This window comes from Trichosurus vulpecula, chromosome 1, assembly GCF_011100635.1.
Source record: "Trichosurus vulpecula isolate mTriVul1 chromosome 1, mTriVul1.pri, whole genome shotgun sequence".
Taxonomy (NCBI): Eukaryota; Metazoa; Chordata; class Mammalia; order Diprotodontia; family Phalangeridae; genus Trichosurus; species Trichosurus vulpecula.
In genome coordinates, this window is record NC_050573.1 from 551,712,026 (window position 1) to 551,730,474 (window position 18,449).

Consider the following 18,449-nt stretch of genomic DNA (forward strand, 5'->3'; position numbering starts at 1 on the left):
GGCCAGATTTCTACCCAACCAAGATGAGTCTTCCTGACTCTAGGCCTGGTGCTCTCTTCACTGTGCCACTGAGCTGCCCTTCCACCCCTTAGGCACTATCATGTCACCCAATCCCATCTGCCTGGCAAAAAAGGACTTTTAGAAACCATCTCAGGAGCCAAATCCCTCTGTCCACCAGGAGGTGGTGGTGTCTATCCATTTACTATTCCAAGTCAGGAAAATTGTTTAATGGAAAACTCTCTTCTCAAAGAATCTTTTCCCTTATTTAAAAAAAAAAGTTTAAGTGAATATATGTAGATAAAGAGACGTGTGTGTGTGTGTGTGTGTGTGTGTGTGTTGTGCAGATATCCCCAGTCTTGCACCCATAAGGGAATAAACTTTAAACCCTTTCCGGGTGAGTTCCCTGAGCTGTAAAACAAGTGGGGGGGGGGATTTGACAACCCCTAAAGTCCTTTTCAGCTCTAACTACAAGCTCTTTCTCACTACTTTAGAGTGGTACCACATACAAGGAGTATGCAGAGCGATAAACAAACAAAGAAGTCACTGAAAAGGAATGGGGGCAGGAGGTGACTAGAAGACTGGAGGACTTAAAAGACAGAGCTGGAAGAGACTTTGTAGCTTGTCTAGTCAACACTCCTCACTTTATAAATGAAGAAACTGAGGTCTGCTGAGGAATGTTCTTTAAAGACCCTCCCCGTGTCCCACAAAAGCTAATCCCAAATTCCCACTTCCCCAGCCCTGAGGGAGGCCTTTTCCAATCCCTCCCAGCGTTTAGGCCTTACCCTTTCGAGAGTACCTCCCCTCTAACTCCACTCGGTTAATATCTAGTTATTCACACGTCGTCTCTCCAAAGGAATGCTCCTTGAGGGCAGGGGCTACTTTTAAGCTTTTCTTCCATGCTCCCTACCCCAAACTTAGCACAGCACCAGGAACACAGGAAGACCTTGATAAATTCTTTTTGCTTGATAGATTGAACAAGAGTATCTCCACCTCATTCAATAGGTTGTTCAGCATCTTTAAACAACTCTAGTTGGGGTGGCAAAGGGAAACCAAGAATTATACTTTTTTTTTTTACCCTTAAAGTCTGCATTGGGAGTAGCAGGAGAAGGCTCAGAAAGAATGTTGGACTGCTAGCTTCTGATTCGAAAAAGGCATTTTCTTTGGATCCGCAGGCATTCTCTTTGATTTCCCATCTCTCATGCCCCTGGCCACTGATCAAAACATATCACTGCCCACTGCTCTCTCCTCCGAAGCCAAAGCCTTCAACTGCGCTGAATTGGTTTAGAACAAGAAATTCTTGGAATTCTGGAGCTACAAATGATTGCAGAAGAACACCTGACCTATCCACCTTGCCTCCAAACAGATGAACTATCCAGGACCGACAGAAGCCTAGTCTAAATAATTCCGGTGACTAAGCTCCCTGACACCTCCTTTCACTTTGGGGTCCTGACACAGAGTGTGAGGTACGGATGGGTATTAGAGCATAGAGCAGGGGCCCTGGTTTCAAATCCTTTCCCCTTGCTTATTACCTGTGTGACCTTGGGCAAGTCATTTTCCTCATTTGTAAAATCGAGAGCAAGGGAAGTGAATTATGAGCTGGCCTGGCCTCTAAGGTCCTGTGGGCACGTGTCTGGACTATGTGCGTTCACGCTTTGTGTAATTCATTCAAATTGTTTTCTCAATCGCTAACGCGTACGAGTACGTGTATTAACACTCGTAGGTGTGTGCTCCGTGTGCCCCCACGCGCGAGTTTCTGGGGATGGGGAGGGGGGAGCGGGGGAAGTGCATAAGGATACTTGTGGGTCGTTGTCCTCTGAGTGTGCCCGTGCGCTGCGAGATCTACATCTACACCCTTTGTGTGTGTCGGTGCCTGTGAGGACGGCGGTTCACGCGCCGAGTGCACACTAGGGGCGGCGAGAGCAACGTGGGGGGAGGGGGTCAGGGAGTTTGCAGCAACATTAGACATCGGGGGACACCCGGACCGCGCTGGGGCTAAAGAAGGGCTGGAGGGGGAAGGGGCGGCCGTGGGGGTGGAGCTGGGGCTGTGGGAGAGCCAGTGAGCGAGCTGGGCTTGGGGCCCGCGGGGCTGAGCTGGGAGGGAGGATCGGGGGTGGGCTGGGTGCAGGGAGGGGACGGGGCTGACGGCGAAATCTGGGACCGCCGCTGGAAAGGAGCTGGAACCGCAGGCAGAGGCAGACCCTAAGCCTGAGCCTGCGAGGGTCCGGGCGGCGCAGGGGGCGCCGTGCGCGGCGATGCAGTGAGGGCACATCTGGGGGAGCCGGAGCAGGGACTAAGGGGGTGGGGGGAGGGGAAGGGGGGACCGTGCTGCAGAAATGTGACTTCGGTGGCGGCTGCTGGAGAAGCGGGAGAATCCGTCCGGCCGTGGGGCTGCCGGTGCGGGTGAGTGCGATGCGGCTGCGGAGAAAGGGTTCAGCCCAGGCGGGAGGACGCGAGTGATGGCGGGGGAGGGGGGGGGCGGCTCTCCAGGCCCCAGAGAAACTTTTCTCCAGCGGGAAGAGCTCTGTGCAGGGTCCCCCATCCCGGGGGGGTGTTGATTTCTCTGTGCGGTCCAGGGACCACCGCAGGGACTGTGGGAGCCAGACGGGGGTGCGGGAAGGATTATTAGGGAGCGGGGAGGAGGCCCCCGAACGGCAGCGTCCGGACAGGAGCCGCAGAGGGCGGAGCGGGGCCAGGCTTGGGGGTGATTGTCTCAGGAAGGGGGGGGGAAGCTCGAGCGGAGGTCAGATCCTTGAAGCTCTAGGAGGAAATCAGTCAGATTGTCCATCCTTGGACATCCCGGAGAGGAGGCATCCTCCGGCCTGCCTGGCCCGCACCTGCAGAAGGAAGGCTGCTGCGGGACGTGTCCGCACTGTCCAGAAGGGAGACGGTGCTGACCCGAGACAAGTGGAGAAGCTGGGGCCGTAGAACAGCAGGAACCCGGGGCTGGAGACGGACTAATGCAGAATTGGAGAAGAAAGCGGGGAAAGCCGAGCTGAAGGCTTTAGGGATTGTCGTGGTTAGAGGAGCACCCTGGGGAGGTGTCGGGGAGAGTTAAGGAAGGAGCTTGTAAGGAGACTGCAGCCTACCGCCCGGGCTTGGGGGCTGGCGGCCTGTCGCCAAAGCCCCGAGCCCAGAAAGACCCCGGGTTAGGAGTGGGGAGGCTAGAATTCAAACACATGTGGCTGTCTTAGGTTGTTTGGTTTGGTTTGGTTTGGTTTTTTTGTGCCTTTCCAGATAGCCTAAGAAGAGGACGATTAATTGTTGGATGGAGGGAGGGAGGAAGTAAGGACTGGGCGGGGGGGAGCGTGGAGATAGAAGAGACGGAGGGAAGAGAGAGGGAAGGTCATTGAATACAATAGTACATCTGGTCAAAGAAAACCGTGGCTGGGAAATGTTTGCCTGCAGTGGGAAGGTCGGGACCTTAATGGGGGAGGGAGGGAGTACTAGCCAACCTCAGCTCTTTAAAAAACCCTGCTCCTTTGTAGGATTGTTGACCCCAGGGACTCCCACCAGCCCCTACCAGCTCAGTTCTGCGTTTCTGTTCAGCTCCCCAGGTTTGGGGTGGGAGGAGATACGTGGGCCAGAGTCCAATGCAGCTTCAGTCCTCCCCATTCCCTTTAAAAGTTCCTTTAACTGGCTCTAAGGAACCTGGCAATATAGCTGAGATTCTCTTTGGATGGACCATAGGGTGCTCAGGTCCTTTGACTCCTTCATGTAGCCATCTCCTTAACATCTCTTTGGAAAGCTGGCTTCTCACAAGGAAATTCTCACATGGAATAAATTGACAAATACTGTTTGATTTCATTTGTGTCCAGCCTCCGGCTAATACTGGGGAACTGGGAGAATCCCTAGAGATGATTATCTCTGAAATGGAGAGGAAACTTGCCTTCCTGCCTGGAAGCACAATATTCCAGATATCCTTTGACAAGGGCAGAGGACAGTGGAACTATCAGCCATGAGATTTTGAAAGAGCCGGCTTTCCTGCTTGTGATCTTAGACATCCTATTCTAGTCAGCCCAAAGCCTTCATTTTGGAGCTCTGAAGCTCTTGAGAAGTTAAATGACACCCAAGGTCACGAAGACACCAAGTAGCTGTGCCAGGGTTTGATCCCATGTCCTGGGACTCCAAATTCCATGCTATTTCCATAACACAAAACTATCTTACTAAGTGTGCTTTGGGATGTAGAGAAAGGGGAAGGATTCAGGTCTGGCACTCATTCCTTAAATTATCTTGAGAGGGACGAAGAAATAAGGAGAGAAAACAGCCATATGTGAGTTCTAATCATCTCCCTACCTAACCTCAGTCCCTTTAAAAAGACCCTCCTTTCAACAAATTTTTATTAGTGTGAAGTAGTGGATGGAGTTGGCTGTATAGCCAGGAAAGGCCCCCTTCAGGTTTATGACCCTGGGCAAATTGCTTAACCTCCTCTCAGTTCAATGGGCCTCTGAACATGACCTGGACCTGTAGCACCAAAGAATCCGAGGGTATTTTTTTTAAATGGGGGAGGGGGGAGGTGTTGGAGAATTTGGGGAGTCTGTGTATTTTGACTGGAGGCAGTCTAGTGTGCAGTGATATGCAAATTTGAGTCTTATTATTGAGTCAACAGTCCCTAACCCATTTTGTATTCTAACCACTGTGCAAATTGTTCTTCCTCTCTATTCATTGCCCTGGGGCTTAAGTCAGAAGGGATGGTTCCGTGTGCTAGAGCCAGATGGAGTGCTGGATGCCCAGGCAGAAGTATGGCACTTAGAGGGGGAGGGGATAAAAAGAAATATCAGCACTTTGAGGCACAGATGTTAAAAAGTGTTTCAGAAACTACGTGCTAAAGATTGTGAGGAATTTTCCATCCGATGGCAGACTATTATTGTATAACTGGAGGACATTTTTTTCTGCAATTTGTCCCCTTGTTCTGGCCTCTGTTAAGACCTGAAGCTCCCTGGGAGTCTTCTATACTTCAAAGCAAGCAATCCTGAGTAGCTGTAGCAGTGCCCTGGGAACCTGGGTACCGGTTTTATACAGACTTGCCCCACTGCCTCCTCACTGCTCTGTGCCAATTGGCGTGCTGTCTGGATGCAAAATTAATGGGCTTAAACCTCCATCATCTGAGGAGGTGCTCAGTTGGCACTAATGGGTGAGGTGCAGACAATGGTTGGGCACCTCTGACTCCAGTCTGGCTGATTCTTGCCCTTCCCAAAGTGTGCTCCTTGCATCTTATAGGAAGCCTGGACCCAGATGCCATGTCAGGAGTTATTTAGAACAAATTAGTGTCCCCTCCCAGAACTGTGTGATTTCATAACCACTGTTCAAAATTGGTAGAATTTTCTCTATCGCAGCCTAGGGAAACCAGCCAGCTCTGAATGGAATGGTCTGGAATATCATTTGCATTTAAATGATTGCTTTTATTTACAGGCTCCAGGCTGTTTTGCATATTCATGGAGACATTCTCACAACTGTATTTACATACCGAAAGGGATTTCTTTGGCGTTAAATCTAGGAGTTGAGTAGGTTAGGCTCTGTCTATGTTTGAGATAAATTGGTTGTGAGGAAGCTAAGCTATGAATGGCAGGAAGGGGTGGAACAAATTCTCGCGATGATTCAGCCCAGCTATTTGGGCCCTAAAGCCTTTGGCTGACTGTTATCTACACTGACAAGTAAAGACTAAAACCACCAGACTGAAGTGATAGATGAAAACACCGGGCCCTCCGGAGGAGAGATGTGCCTTAACTCTTTGTTCTTTCTCTGGAGAGCTGGTGCTTCGGGGTTGGTGGGTTGGGTAGTTTACCATTTGCTACTAAATATTTCAGCCAAGTAAAGTCAACAAGCATTTATTAGGCACCCATTATATATGCCAGGGATTGTGCTAAATGCCGAGGCTCCAAAGAAGGCAAAAGACAACCCTTTGTTCTCTTGGAGCTCAGAATAACAAGGGACACAACATGGAAGCAGCTATGTTCAGGCATGCTATAGATAGGCTAGAAGGGAGGTGATCTTAGAGGGAAGGCACTGGTGTAAAGTGGGATCTGGGAAAGACTTCTTACACAAGGTAGGACTTTTTGCTAGAACCTGAGGGAATTCAGGAGGCAACAAGAACACTCTGGAGTATATAACCTTCTTGGGTGGGGGAACTCTTTTGTATCTCCAACACATAGCCCCTAGGATCATAGATACAGAGCTGGAAAGGACATTGGAGAGCATTTTACAAACGAGAAAACTGAACTGAGAGAAATGAAGTGACTTGGCCAAGGTCCCACAGCTAGTGTCTCAGGAGATTCCAAACTGCTCTCCCTGACTCCAAGTACAGGGCCTGGCATATAATGAGCTATTAACAAATGTTAAGTGAATCAAGGATTTTTATTATTGTTTCCTTGTATCTGACTCTTCCCGTCCTCATGGACCATAGCATGCCCACACTGTCCATGAAGTTTTCTTGGCAAAGATACTGTAGTGGTTTGCCATTTTCTTCTGCAGTGGATTAAGGCAAACAGAGGTTAAATGACTTGGCTGGGGTCACACAGTTATTACTTGTCTGAGGTCAGATTTGAACTCAGGTCTTCCTGACTGCAGGACTAGCTCTCTATCCACTGATCTACCTGGCTGCCTCTAGTCCTTTAATCAAGGCTTAAAATACTTGAATTTTTGAATGGGGCTGAGGTTATCAGGCCTGAATTGTCACATTGACTCCTAGTGAACTAGGAATCAGGAGACTTGGATTTCAATTTCCTCTTTTGTAAAATGAGAAGCATGATATTAATCAGTCAATTGGTAACCAATGAACGTTTATTAAGTATGTGCTGTGTACCAAGCACTGGCACCAGGGATACAAAAAAGAGGCAGAAGACAGTCCCTCCCCTCAAGAAGCTTATAATCTAATGATATCAGCCTTCCCTTACTGGGTTATTGGGAAGATCAATATGATGGAACTTTGAAAAATTTTAAGCACTATAGAGATGCAGGGAATTGTTATTTCTTATTGTTAAGTATCATTTTTCCAAACTAGGCGTTAAAAGTGTGGCTTCAACTCTTTGAAGAATTCGTTTTTTCTAACTTGGAGCAGAAATTCCTGGTCCTAGAAGGACACATGGGTGAGCTAGGAACTATAGCTTTTGCTCCAGGTAAAGAATTCATCAGCCCTGTGGGGGAAAAGCCTCTCTGGAGACACTTCTTTACCTTTGGGCAATATCACTTATGGGGAAGGAGGGAGCCTAGCACATAAACATTTAACCTGGCTCCAATCCTTGTTTCTTAAGGGAAAGCTGATATCTGGCTTCTGTTACTGTTATTCTGGGTGGATTGGTCTAGATCAAGTGTTCTTAACCATTTTTGTGTCCTAGGCCCCTTTGGCAATCTGGGGAAACATACAGGACCCTTTGTTGGAATGTTTTTGTTTTTTAATTGAAAGAACTGATAAATTTCAGATAGAGGTTAGTGAATATAAAGATGCAATTTTTTTTTTCCCCATCCAAGCTCATGGACCCATGAAATCTATCCATAAACCATCTATGAACCTCAGGTTAAGAGGTCCTTCTCTAGGCATGGAGGGCCTGTGTCAACTCAGGATGCCCTGTGTCATCCTAGGATACTACATATTTATCTACATAAAGACATAGCTATGTATTCATCGTAAAGGGGACTTGGAAGTGAGTTTTTGAGGTCCCTCGGCATATAGATCCAGAGCTGAAAGACAACTTAGGGACCATCTAGTTTTTATCTAAGAGGGAAGAAAATGAAGCCTTGGGAGATTAAGAGATTTAGTCTACAGGGTCAAACAGGTAGTAGGCATTAGAGACAAGATTTGATTCCAGATCCAGGACTCTTCCCACTGGACTTGGACTTGGGGAAGCTGAGTTTGAATCCCAGTGTCTGCACTAGTTTTGGGGCCTTGGGCAATTCGTTTAATCTTAGTTTCAGTTTCCCCACTCTGTAAGATGGGTATAAAAATAAATATCTATGCTTCTTAGGGTAAATAAACCTTAAAATATTATGGAATTGTACTTTAATAGCTCATTGAACTAATATCTATAGTGTTTAGCACAGTGCTTGGCAGATAGTGGTTACATATTAAATGTTCCTCTCACCACTTAACCCTGTTTGCCTCAGTTTCCTCATTTGTAAAAATGAGCTGGGGAGGAAATGGCAAGCCACTCCAATATCTTTGCCAAGAAAACTCCAAATGGGGTCACAAAGAGTAGAACACAACTGAAGTGACTAAAACAACTTCTTCCTCTTGCCTTCCCCTTTCCATGAATGTTGGTATTTCAACAAAACCAAAGGTACCACATCCATACCTACCTATCTTTCAGTATTCTAAGATTCCCCAAAGGAATATCACCTTGTTTCCATCCTTCTGCTGGGACTGGTTAGTAGCCATTCTAGGGGAACATGTTCTCTTAAAGCTGGGGTTAACCTTTTTTGTGTCCTGGACCCCTCTGTCAATCTGGTAAAGCCCATAGACTCCTTTTTAGGAGAATATTTTTAAAATTCATAAAAATACACGAGATTACAAAGGAAGTCAGTTATACTGAAATACAGTTATGAAAACAATTTTGTTTTTTAAAGTTCACAATTCTCAGGTTAAGAAACCTCTGCCTTAAAGGGATCTTCTATTTCTATTGGCGAGTCCTTGTTTGCTTTATAATAAGGCGAAGGATTGGAAACAAGAGGTGGACTGACATCCTGGTGGGTTATCCGTATAACACCATCTCCATGGTAACTGGCCAGCCTAGAAGAGCTCAGTCACATGAGGGTTACATGACATGAATGAAATATACTATGTGTGCATGTGTTTGTTGGGGAGGTGGGGGTGGAGATGGGAAGTTCAGAGCCTCAGAACAGGGAGCATTTGCAGAGCCAGCAGGCAACAAAGGTTGTTGTCCTGAAGCCATCTAGCATGCTCAGAGGCATCATTTGGGTGTCTTGACAGGGCAGTTAAAGGAGCCCTCTTCTGAAGGATTGTTTACTGCATTTCTTACAAGCTCAATGAACCACAGCTCACTAGAAAATTGAGTTCTCTCGTGTGTGACCTATCATTTAATTGTGGACCTTTCTTTCCAGTGTGTATGTTTAAATCAGGATGGTTAAAGCAGCTTCAGCTCAGTTCCGGCGTCTAGGAGTTTAGGTCATACCAAAGGTAATTGAATACATTAGCCTGGCTTTCCATTTTAATGTACCACACCTTTTGAAGCTCCATAGGAATACTCAGTTTTGTTGCTTCATTTGCCTTCCATCACCAACTACAATTGCCTGCCATTCAGCTGACTCCAAATCCCTCATTGGGCACAAATATAGGAATTTAGAAGGGGTGGGGAATGGGGGGAGAACTTGTCCCTTCCCCCCCATTTGGGGTAATTCAAATATCTCTTTTGGGATGGTGGGACTTCTGTGGGGGTGGGGAAGCTGTAATTTACACTGCCTCCTGACTTCATTCTCCAGCCTTTGATCTTCAGACCTTCATGGATGGGTGATGGTTATGATTGTTAGTAATGATACTGTAGAATGTGGCTATTCTGTACAGTATTAATAACTGGTATTTGTAGAGCATCTTAAAATGTGCAAAGTGCCTCATCTCATTTGAGCCTCACAGACAGCCCTGTTACTGTCCACATTTTATGGATCAGGCCACTGGGGCACTCAGAGGTTATTTGCCCAGGATCACAGAGCAATTAAATGTCAAAGGTAGTAGTGGACTCTCCAGTCATTGCTTTGATCCTAGGGCTGGTTCTGCCACTGGTGCTGACCATCACCTGGAACAAGCCACTTCATCTCTCTGAGCCATAGTGTCTTGAGAAACATGTGACCAGCCCTCCCTTCCTGTTTTATTGTAAGGTGAAGTAGGACTAGGAAAGTAATAAACACTATAGAATTGGAGTGTATTGTTATATCCCAAAGTTAGGGAAGGGCCCCCCATAACCTTTAGAATCAAACCCAGGATTGGACTTTTGTAACATTGAGCAGTTCTGCAACTCAGCTCCATCCCAAGCTCACAGGTATAACAAAAACACGAACTTCTTGTGTCATAGAAAGAGCGAGGGACTCGGGATCGGATCGCCATAGAATTAGAGCTGGAAAGACTCTAGAGATGTTCTTTTTACAGATGAGGAAAGTGAGTCGGAGGGAAGTTAAGTGACTTGCCCAGTGTCACGCCATCAGAGGTAGGATGTGAACCCACATCTGGGGGGTTTTGTTTGTTCTTTCATATGCAACTCATTGTGACCCCATGGACCATATTGGCAAAGATAACTGGAGTGGTTTGCCATTTCCTTTTTTAGTGGATTAAGGCAAGCAGGTTAAATGACTTGCCCAGGATCACACAGCTAGTAGTAAATGTGTGAGTTCAGGCCCTGGGTGGGTACAGTCTGCCGATCTGGAAGCCTCCCCAAACCCTTCCCAATTCCAGGGGCTTCCTTCTGTTAGTTCTTTGCTATTCTGTCTATAGCTTGCTTTACCCGTGTTTGTTTGCTTGTTGTCTTCCCCATCAGACTGTAAGCTCCTTGAGGGCAGGGTAGGTCTTTTGCCTCCATTATTTGCACGGTGCCTAATACATATTGTTGTACGAGGAGGAGGAGTATTAGGTGGTCTCTAAGACCCCTTCCATCTCTCTATGACCTTGTGATCATCGTTTTACAGATGAGTCAATTGACTTCCAGGAATGGCCCAGATCCTCCGACCCCCAAGTCACTGCTCTTTCCGTCCTGTTCCATGGCTTGAGCTCCCACACTTAGTAGCCTCCTGGCCCTCCCTGAGCTTCCTCACTTTCCTCATCTCTAAAAGGGCATAACATCCTACCTAATTAATCATTTTTGTGAGGCTCAAGTGAGATGATGTAGGCAAAAGTGATTTATTCCAGTGTCCACATAAGTGTTAGTTGTTATTTGTCGTGGATAAGCCAGACCAACAAACAACTGAAAGAAATTAAGGCAATGGTAGCAGCTTCCTGCCTCATCAGACTCTTCTTCTCACCGTTACAAACAAGTAACAGTACATGGACTGACCTGAATTTTATCTGCTGTTTTTGACCCCTGCCAGAACTATAGGGAACTAACACAAGGTAAATTACCTCATGTTTACTTTGTATCCATCTTGTCTACATTGTAATTTACATTTTGTTTACTTTGGTAGAATGTATTTTCCTTGAGAGCACATTTTGTTTTCTTTTTCTTGGTTTTTTCATCCCCAATGCCTAACTCAGTACCTGGCACATAGTAGGTGCTTAATAAATGCAATTTGATGGATTAATAGGGAGGAAAGGTTGTGGCAGGAGGCAGATACGAAAGAAGATGCAGGTAGTACTTTGTTGTTGCTCAGTCTTGTATGACTCTTCATGACCCCATGGACCATACTGGCCATAGGATTTTCTTGGCAAAGATACTGTAGCGGTTTGCCATTTCCAGTGGATTAAGACAGAGGTTAAGTGACTTGACCAGGGTCACACAGCTCGTGTATCTAAGGCTGGATTTGAACTCCGGTCTTCCTGATACCAGGGCCAGCGCTCTATCCACTGAGTCATCCAGCTGCCTCCAAAAGTCAGCGCTTTACACATTGCATATGAGATGCCCTTGCAGCTCTCCCACAAGTGGCTGAACTGCTAGGACACATAAGGGAATCAAACAAGGCTATAGCTGTTGGTGGACCCTTCATTCACATGGGTCTATACTTGGCAGGTGAGGAAGGGAAGGCACAAGAAGAGGTAGTGGAATAATGTTGGGGTTGAGAGTATCCTCGAGAGGTGCATTGTGGCTGTGGTGGCAGTAGGTCCCCCATACAACGATCATCATCGTCATAGCTAATGTTTATATGGCACTTACTCTCTGCCAGGCAATTACTATCTCATTTGAATCTCACAACAACTGCCAACTGCGGGAGGTAGGAGCTATTATCCTCATTTTACAATTGAGGAAATTCAGGAAAACAGAGGGTAAGCAAGTTGCCCAAGGTCATACAAGGAGTAAGGGACTAAAGCAAGATTTGAACTCAGTTTCACCTGCTTCCAAGTCAGTCGTTCTGTCCACTCTGCCACCTGTCTGCTGCAAAGGGTGCTGCATAGAAGACTTTGGACAAGTTTAAGGGAGCAGAGAATTGGCTGCCCCCTGGTGGCAGTGTGGTGCAGTGGAAAGAACCCTGGATTTGGAAGCAAAGGTCAGTGCTTTCCTTGGTTTCCTTGGTTGATTATCTCGTTTGTATACAGTTGTGTGCACATTGTCTCCCCCATTAGATTGTGAGTTCCTTGAGAGCAGGGACTGTCTTATACCTTTCTTTTTATCTATAATGTTTAGCACAGGCACGGAATATACTAGGTACTTAGGTGATTCCAGTGCCTGGCCTGAAGTCAAGAAGTCCTGAGTTCAAATCTGGCCTGTGTGACCCTGAGCAAGTCACTTAACCCTGTTTGCTTCAGTTTCCACAATTGTAAAATAAGCTGGAGGAGATGGCAAACTTCTCTGGTATCTTTGCCAAGAAAACCCCAAATGGAGTCGTGAAAAGTCAGACATGGTACAATAATATTTATTGGGCCTCCCTTTACCACCAACCTTATCTACTGATTATGGAAAGATCTTAGGGTCTTCAATCCTGGAAACAGATCTGTACCCACCTATTTTCTGAGACTAGAGAGTGGACTCGTTAACCTTTCTTGGACTGTGTCCTTTAGTGTTTCCAACCCTGCATTGTAACTCAATTCACCTTTCCTTCCACCCTGACTAGTGGCCTCGGTTATGGGATATTTGTTCTTGGCTGGACTGTGGAGGATCTGAGTGGAAGAAGGAATCCCTGTGGGGCATGATGAATATTTTGTAGAAAGTTTTGGACCCTGTTTAGGAAAGGACCAGAGGTGATGAAGTTTCTATGATTGGTGTGAGGAAGGCAGGGAGCAAAACCACTTGGCAGGATTCTTCTTTTCCGGATAACCTGGGAGGTCTCATAGATAGGTTTGTTTGGCTCAGTGACTGACTGGAATGCCAGAAGAAGGGATGAGCTTTGAAATAAGAGGAGGGAAGAATGTGGACCAACAGGTGCAAATGCCCTGAGCCTATGCAGCTGGGAGACCTTTGCAATGTTAGGGATCTCAGGCACATCCTGGCCCAGAATCATAGTGCATTATCTCAGTTTTATCCACACAACAACCCTGGGAGGTAGGTGCTATCATTATCTTCATTTTACAGAAGAGGAAACTGAGGCAAACAGGCTAAATGACTTGCCCAATGTCATGCAGTACCTGAGACCAGATTTGAACTTGAACACTATTCTACCCACTGTGCCAGCTAGCTGTCCCCTCCAGCATGTGGGGAGAGGCTCATCACTCCAAATCCCCATTCCTGGAAGGTGAGTGTCCAGAACATTGGCACACAGAAATCCCAGGGAGCAAACTCCAAAGCAGTCTGCTTGGCAATTTACAGATTTAGTTGCCTGGGACAAGGGATTTTTCCTGGGGAGATATTGTCAGTCCCTGTCAGAGAAAGCATTTGAACCCACATCTGAGGCCCACTGTACCCCACACTGCCCCTATGAAGGTGATACAGTCATTCTTATAAGGAGGATGGTCCACTGTCTGGAGTAAACATAGTTAAGCCCTGCATGTGGAACTCACAGAAACTTCAGGAAACTGAATCTGGTGGTAACTGGTTGTACCCACAATTCCACAGAAGTATTTTTAGGACACAGAGAAAGGGAAGGTGACTGGTTTATCCTTCCCTAAAACCAGCCTGTACTTGGTTGTGAGAAAGCAAGCACTGAGTCAGTGGAATGTTTGCTGATGAGAAATAGGCAAAAGTTGGGATATACTGTGTAAATCCCTTTTGTTGTTTGATTCTGGGTCTCTTCCCATCATATTATCACCTTGGAGCCATGGTAGGGTTGCATAGGTATCTGTGTCAGACCAAGGAAGGGCATGCATGGCTGCTGCTGCCCATACAGCAAACAACAGAATTAAAGAAGCAAGAAATGTTGAAAGATGTGGTCGGCTCCAGTTGAGAGGAAGCATGAGAGCTGGATCTAGAAGCTGGAAAACTTAGAAGTAAATTCTGCCTCCACGGCTTTACCCGCTGTGTGATTGTATCACTCTGAGCCTCAGTTCCCAAATCTGAAAAATGGTGATTATAATAAGAGTTGTTGTTCGGCTGTTTTCAGTAATGTTTGACTCCTTGTGATCCCATTTGGGGTTTTCTTGGCAAAGATCCTGGAGTGGTTTGTCATTTCCTTCTCCAGCTCATTTTACAGATAAAGAAACTAAAGCCAACAGGGTTAAGTGACTTGCCCAGGGTCACACCACTAATAAGTGTTCGTTTATATGGCTCTTCCTCTGGGCCAAGCACTATACTAAGTGCTTTACAATTATCTCATTTTGATTCCTTTGTAAACTTGGGAAGTAGGTGCTATTATCTGCTTTTTATAGATGGGGAAACTGTGGCAAACAGGCTAAGTGACTTACCCAGGGTCACACAGCTGGTGTGACTCCAGACCCTACACTGTCCACTGAGCCACACAGTTATCGATCAGTCAAGATGTTGTGTATAACTGTGTAAACTTTAAAACTGTGTAAACCTTAAAAGAACTATATAAATGTGAGTTATTATTTACCTCTTGAGAAGTGTGTGCCATACTGGGCACTGACCATAATAATCCCATTGGTCCCAATAAGCACCAATAAAATGGTGGTGCTTTCTCTCTAGAATTCCCAGCAGGCAGTATCTTCTTCCCCAGATGACTGCATTAAACACCTGCCAGAAAAGAAAGAGATTCCCAAGGTGCCTCCTCTTTTTGGATGTAGTTGAAATAAATGCTATTGTTTGATCATTCTGGTCCACCTGGGAAGGTGGTTAAAATGTTAGGTTTTCCTCCCAGCAGCTGTCAGTCAACATTTACTAAGTGCCTGTGCTAAATGCTTTACAATTATTATCTCAAGTACCTACTATGTGCCAGGCACTATGGCAGTGCTGGGGATACAAAAAGAACAAAAAGCCATCCTTGTCCTCAATGAGCTCACAATCCAATTTGTTTGCAACAAGCAAACAAATACAAATAATCAAGCTATATACACAGGAAAAATAGGAAATACCTAACAGAGGGAAGTAACTAGAGTTAAGTTGAGAGTATAAGATAATATTTAGGACTAGAAGTTCAATACCCCTCACTTTCTAGATGGGGACACAGAGGCTCAGAGGTAAAGTGACATCCCCACAGTCCTACTGGCAAGACCGGGGGGTCTATCTCCAGTTGTCCTGGTGAATATCAGGCCACTGGACCCAGATGGCTCTGGAGGAGAAAGTGAGGCTGGTAACCTTGCACAGCCCTCCCTCACTCAAATCAAAGTCAACTGCAAGTCATGTCATCATTTCCCTGATGTCATGGTCCTCTTCGAGAATGAAGGACAAACAACTGGCAAGTCCCTGTTACTTCCAAAGCTAGAGCTCTTTCCACTGCCCTTCCCTGCCTCTCACTTTGTAATAAGCCAGCCCAGAGTCTGTACCCACCATCCACCTTAACTTTCCAGCTTTCCTGAGAAGCTTGGGCTGCCTGTTTACATTAGACTGGCTTAAGTCGTTTGCTTTTTAATGATCTTGTTAAGCTTTAATAGCTTGAAAAATTCCACTAAGACTTTTGGGACACCCTATAGAAGGGATAGGATAATTTCTTTATGTTACATCCCAGAGGCATATCTGAATTAATTTGCTGTAATGTAATTTTGTTCAAATGAATCCATTGTTTGAAATAAAATTCCCATTTAGTTGGACCTAGAAATAGAGTTACTACCCCACCCTGTTCAAATATAAAGGGAACCCAGTAAAAGTAGGGCATTAAGGTTAAGTATGACCAAGCTTTACCTCTGTTGCTTTCCTTCAATCTCTTGGTGGGGGGAGGGGGAGAATGAATTTGAGTGGGTTATTTGGTTGATAGAATATTTGCAGCAAAGAAGGAGAATAGAATGGCAGCTAGTACCTGAGAGCTAGACAAAATAAGTAAACCACAGTCACACCTTCTCTAATCTCTCCTCATAGTATAAACAGTGAACCCTCCAGTTAGCTCATTATAGAAAATGGCTGTCAGAGGAATCAGTCCCAGAGAAAGCATTTGTTTTATGTAATTGTATAATGGATCAGAATTTCCATGAGTGATGCAGATAGATAAAGCTTGAAGAGAACTTTAGCTATTCTAGACCACGTCCAGGGCCACACAGTGGCAGAATTCAGATTAGAACTCCAATCTTTTTATTCCAGATCAGGTGTTCCTTTCACTCCCCCTGAGCGGAGTGGCTCCTTCAGCTGGACTACAGGATTAGTTTTGCCAGGAGGGTTCCTGTGTGATGGGATTGGGCTTGTGAAGCTTCCAGCCTTCCACTTGGTTGTGAGCTTGAACTGGAATTCTCTGAACAGGAGCCAGGTTTGTAAATGTGGTGAATCCTCCTCGGTCCTCTTGCCTTCCCCAAGCTTTCTTTATTCTGCCTTTACCCTATAGCTGGGTGCAGCTCTGTGGCACAGTGCATAGAGTGCTAGGCGGATTCAAGAAGACTCCTTTTCAGGAGTTCAGATCTTGCCTCAGACACTTACTAGCAGTGTGACCCTGGGCACACTCACTGAGCCCCATCTGCCTCAGTTTCCTCACCTACAAAATGAGCTAGAGAAAGAAATGGCAAACCGCTCTAGTATCTTTGCCAAGAAAACCCTAAAAATGGGGTCACCCAACAGCTGGACACTATTGAATGGCAACAAACCCTGTAGCCAGTGGAGGAACCCAAGGTTACTGTAGGAGCAGAGAAAGAAGAATAAAGACAACACTTTAAAGGGGAGCCAAGGGATTATGGACCTTGAAAAATCCAGCTAAGAGTGTTACTGCATGCATTTGTAGGCCTTCTACAGGTTTGGGCAGGAAGGAACCTTAGAGATCTTCTAATCTTTTTCACACAGGAAAGGAAGGCCTAGATTGGGAAGTGACCTCATTCACAGTCACACAGTAAGGTAGTGGTGAGTCTGCTCTAGTCACTCTGACATCCTCAGATGTGCCTCACTTGGGATTAGTGCCATCAGGCAGAGCCCAGAACAGAGGCAGGGCACCCAGGGCTTTGCCCCAGTGGTACATTTACTGCTGAGCTCAGTACCTACAGTAACAAGAACAGTGGGGTGTTTGTCAGCTGTATCCCAAATAAACCCTTTCCCCAATTAGCAGTGTCCTTTAATGATGATAGTGATAATAGCTAACACTTTACATTACCTCATTTGAGCCTCACAACAACCCTGGAAGTCACTGAGGCAAACAGGAGAAGTGACTTTTCCAGGGTCAACAGCTAGTAAGTGTCTAGGCAGGATTTGAACTCAGGTCTTCCAGACCCCAGGCCTAGTGCTGTCTCTGCATTGCCACCCAGCTACAATAGGAAAGTCCTGGGCTCATATCTGACCTTTACTGTATAACAATGGCCAGTCACTGAACCTAGCTGCCTGGGGCATCAACTAGTGGGGGAGGGGGTTCAGTCTTTCCAAATAGAAAAGCTTGCTTTCCAAGGTCTACTATATTTCCCTTCCTCCCTACCTTCCACCCCCACCCTGCACAATAGCTTTTCCTGCTTTCTAGTTTTGGCTCTGCCTTCAGTGAGAATCCCCCAAAGCCCTTGACCCTTTTTAGTCTAGAAATTAAATTCTATAGGAGAGTTGACAAGTCATTTACAATAGGCCCGGCAGAGATGAGAATTATTAAATGGAGTCTGCCCTAGTGACTTCTTCATTTGCTGAGAAAAACTTTAATGGAGTTTCCTCAGTTAGGGACCCTTTCACCATAGATAGTGGAAAACTTGGGAAGAGATTGTGGGAGCATGGACCTAGAGCTGGAAGAACCCCAGAAGCATCTAGCCTAGGAATGGGGAACCTGTGGCCTCGAGGCCACATGTGGTCTTCTAGGGCCTTGGGTCTAGGCCTTTTGACTGAGTCCAAGTTTTACAGAACAAATCCTTTTATTAAGGAGCTTTGTTCTGTGAAGTTTGGATTCAGTCAAAGGGCTGCACTTGAGGACCTAGAAGGCCACATGTGGCCTTGAGGCTACAGGTTCCTCACTCCTGATCTACACTAACTCCCCAACTGAGGCCAAGGAATATTAAATATGTGTCAGATGTCAAATTGGGCAGCTAGGTGGTGCAGTGGATAGAGTTCCAGGCTTGGAGTCAAGAGGACTCATCTTCCTGAGTTCAAATGCATCCTTAGACACATAACTAGCTGTGTGATCCCAGGCAAGTCACTTAACCCTGTTTGCCTCAGTTTCCTCATCTGTAAAATGAGCTGGAGAAGGAAATGGCAAACCCCTCCAGTATCTCTGCCAAGAAAACCCCAAATGGGGTCACAAAGAGTTGGACAGAACTGAAAACGACTGAAAAACAAGTTCAAATGGCTGGTAAGCATCAATGAGTCAGGATTTGAATCCAGGTCCCTTGACTCCAGAGCTACCACTCTTTCCATTGAGCTGCTCTTTTCAAGGTA

At 46.0% G+C, this 18,449-nt stretch overlaps 1 protein-coding gene across 3 annotated transcripts in view; it reads left to right on the plus strand.

Moving 5' to 3' along the window:
• Positions 1-2,088: 2,088 nt before the first annotated feature.
• GPRC5B (G protein-coupled receptor class C group 5 member B) overlaps positions 2,089-18,449 on the plus strand; it is a 102,439-nt gene continuing 86,078 nt past the window's right edge. For 2 of the 3 annotated variants that reach the window (XM_036741678.1, XM_036741679.1), the window contains exon 1: positions 2,329-2,400. The gene's annotated coding sequence lies outside the window, so the exon portion shown is untranslated. Of the gene's footprint in view, positions 2,401-18,449 lie in introns of all 3 variants that reach the window. The other variant, XM_036741680.1, reaches the window with a different exon arrangement.